This window comes from Triticum aestivum, unplaced genomic scaffold (genome assembly GCF_018294505.1).
Source record: "Triticum aestivum cultivar Chinese Spring unplaced genomic scaffold, IWGSC CS RefSeq v2.1 scaffold50274, whole genome shotgun sequence".
Lineage (NCBI taxonomy): Eukaryota > Viridiplantae > Streptophyta > Magnoliopsida > Poales > Poaceae > Triticum > Triticum aestivum.
In genome coordinates this window covers 14,726-18,811 of record NW_025228880.1, presented here as the reverse complement: position 1 = coordinate 18,811, position 4,086 = coordinate 14,726, and positions in this window count along the sequence as shown.

The following is a 4,086-nucleotide window of genomic DNA, read 5'->3' as shown; positions in this document are numbered from 1 at the left end:
CGCCGGCCGAGAGAGCGCCCCCTGTGCCGCTTCCCGTTGTAATCGGTTACCGCGTGTTCAAACGACAAGACTGTTGCCCGTCCGTCCGTGTGCCGCCCACATTGATGGGACACAGTTGCCGAGGCGTCTCCTTCGGCGCCACCTGTCCGGCCCTCTGCCGCCCACCATTGCTATTAAAAGCAGTGCCCCGGCCATAGCCAAATCATCCAACTCTGATCCCTATCTGCACCACCAGAATCCCTCCCCCGCCAGAGCTCTCTCAGATGAGCTGACATCGGACCAGAAGAAGGAGATGACCGTCATTGATGTCGGCTAGCTGGCTGGCAGTTAGCCGGAGGACGACGATGACGTCCAAATGGAAGACCACCCGACATCGAACCTACGCCAGCCTCCTCCTCCACGACAACCCCGTCAGTGCATTGCACCTTTACAATTCAGGCTCGTGCCCATTGCATGAAAATGGTGCGGGAGGAGCAGTTCTGGGAGTCGCAGGCCACCGCCGCCTACAACCACCACCTCCCCCATGAGCATGTGCAGGTCGCCGCCGTTCCATGGCCTCCCACTAACCCTCTCCAGATATAGTATGCTGAAAGGGTAAGCTATCAACAATGAATGTTCCAAGGCTCTTGTGCTCATATGATTTTTATAGTTTTGGTCTAATGGTCTTAAATATCCAAAAATCACCACTACTTCACTATCGGTTGTATGGATCAGAAATTACTAAATTATTAATCACATAATTAAATTTTGTTGGATAAAACTATAATACTGTGGCAAACCTGATATTCCGTATTTCACCAGTTTCTCTCAAATCCCTATTGTTTCCATATGCAATGAATGTAGTAAAAGTGATCAAAGAATGAATATCTAATTATGCATGGATGCAATGCTAACAACAAGAAGAAGACAACTGCGGAGGAAACTGCAATTCCATGAACTATCTTGATTTGTTCAAAAAACACTTGTATGGGAAATAAATATATGATGTTGTGTACGATAAGAACTATACTCTATGTGTACGGATAGCCCCGCCAGTTAATATGGTAGTTATTTATTCGAAGGCAGTGAATATATTAACAATTTCTTCTCTATATGCAACGATGACAATCCAGCATATTAGAGGCTAAGTGAAGTTCACGCGTAGCACAATAAGTTCTCTTATACATGGCCACCAGTTCAGAAACATTTTACCTGTAGGATTAGATGGATATTGCCAGAAAGAAATATAACTCCTTCAATGACCTTTGCTGAAGACAATGGATCTCACCATGCAAACATGAAGAATTTTACTAAAACTGGGTCATTCATGTCAATGGGAAGAGAGAGAAACATTATGCCATTCCCTGAAATAATAGTATTATATACGAAGAGAATCATAACTGATAGTACATAGAATGATTTACTAATATTATGATAAGTTCTTTGCACCCCCCGCATCATTTATTGAAAATTATTATTTTGTTGATTCCATACATATAGAAAGGGAAAGCACCCTGGATAAAACTACCTGCACTAATAAGATGAGATCAGCCCTTGGACACCAACCAAAGTAATTTATAGGATACACACTGGGAAAACTCTATAGTTAATGTTTTCATTGTCTTTGATTGATCACAAACATATTTCTGCTAGATGCACGAAGACAAAGAAGCTTAGGCCTACAGTGCGATGGAAACAATTAAAACAAAATGCTTGCTGACAGCCTAGGAAAACATCAAAGCTAAACAATGTTGATTAGTAGTTCTTGCAAGTAGGCTTTTTGCCACAGATATGTTGCGAGTAAATACCAGGAAATAGTAAATACCATAGTAATAACATTGAATTGTTTAGAGCAAACTCATATTTGTAAACCTGAAGTGAAATGGACGAGAAGAAAATTAATCTTAAAGAAAAACAACGTGACGCACAATCTCTATTTTCATTCTTGAGGTTGCAATTAAGTGTTACGATGACAGATGGAAGATGGCCGAGCTCGGTGATCCTTTTGCAGGGTCCGTCCTCTATAGTTCTTTTGCGTGGTCCTCTGTCAAACCTGGAGCTGCCCTATGACTAGCTTGGTGTCTGTTTGCTTGGTTTGGGTCTTCATGTAGCTTCTCGCTGCCTCTGCCGCTCTGCGGTGTGAGGTTTTCCTATGGAAGTGAAGTCGGACTCGCTTACTTGAGAAGTAATGACGCTGAAGAGACGTACACCATCAACATCGACGTCAATGCGTTTGTTGGAAGTATCTTTCTTGTTTGCCTGATCGGCAGGTTGTGTTGATTTTCACTCAGTTTTCCACTAATTAATTAACTAGGACAAGAACTTTCTTTAATTAGTGAAAATGGCAAGAAGCCTGCCTCATTTAAAATAAAATTCTGCGTTACAAGATTTTTTCCTTAATAAAATATCACAAAATCCACCTCCTCCCTTTTGGAAGAAGAAAAAATTAATTAGCAATTACATTGTTAGCTTGCAAACAGAAAATGGTAAGGTTATATAGAAAAATATATTAAACTCCACCTATGTCTTCTAGGCATAGCCGGTCCCAAGCCCGGGTAAAGAAGGAGGGTTGTGATAGGCTTGGCGAGCCAACGTAAAAACTAGCCAGTCCCATGAGTATGAAACCCATTTGAGCGAGAGTAGTACTAGGATGGGTGACCTTCTGAGAAGTCCTCGTGAAAGGGTTTCATGCATATCTAAGGGTTGTGATAGGCTTGGCGAGCCAACGTAAAAACTAGCCAGTCCTTTGGGTATGAAATCCATTTGGGTGACAGTAGTACTAGGATGGGCGACCTCTTGGGAAGTCCTCGTGAAAGGGTTTCATATCTAGCCTGCCCCAACTTGTTTGGGACAAAAGGCTTAGTAAGTAAGTAAGTAAGTAAGTATATACAAAAATATATTAAGAAGTCAAGCAATAACGAATTCGACTAAAATAGCAAGGGTTAAATTCACTTCAAGGGGTTCACTCTGTGTGGCGTATTTCATGCACCGATAATCTACACCTAATAATAAAGGGGCTATTGCTTGTGGCGGTATGTTGCCGAAATTGCCCCCAAATTGTAAAATATTACACACCGGCAATCTATACCTAATAATAAGGAAAGCTTCTATACTGCGCTCTGCATGTTGGGAGAAGACATAACGCGCCTCTTTGGGCCGGCCCATGTCCGTGGGGCTGTTTTTTTATTTTTCGTTTTTCATCTTTTTCCTACTTTAAATAATTTGGGATTTCAAAAAATTCCGAAATAAAAAATTAGGAATTTTCAAATAAAAATCTTAATAATTTATAAATGTTGGTGGATTCAGAAAATGTTCATGATTTTTTATAAATCGCATAATCAAAAAGTGTTCATGAATTGAAACATATCCTAAAAATTCCAAAACTGTTCATGACTTACAAAAAAGTTTATTGATCCTTAAACTATTAGTTTATTCAAAAAATGATCATGCATTTCAAAAAATTGTTCTACCTATCTCAAAAAACAATTCAACGATTCTAGAAATGTTCGCCTGTTCAAGAAAAATATTTTAAAAAACGTTCACAAATTTTTATAAAGGGGTCGCAAATAGCATAAAATGTTCATGAGTTCAAAAAACGTCCATGATTTAATAAAATGTTTGAAAAACTGTAAATGTTCACATATTTGAAAAAAAATCATGATTTCAGATATGTTCATGAGTTTAAAAAATGTTCATGATTTTCAAAATTGTTCACGATTTAATGAAATGAAAGTGATAGTGTATCGCGGTGATGCTGCAAAATGTGGTCATGGCTATTGGATATTATGTTTTCTTTTCGCCCGTTGCAACACACATGCCGTTTTGCTAGTAAGACCAAAACGAATATGTGTACTGAAACAATGCCAAAACATTGATGAATATGTGCTCTTATCCATGTTATGAAGTGAAGCACAAAACAACAATTCCAGTGTTTGTGCAGAATGTCAATCTAGCTTCTTGGCTTCTTTCATGAGGGTTATTTGCCATGATATGGGTACAAAACTAAAGATTCAATCAGAATCACAAGAGGATATTAATTCACTATTCTATGAAGTAAATGACAAAAAAAGTTTACAAGACGGAGGAAGTGATCGATCTAACTGCTCC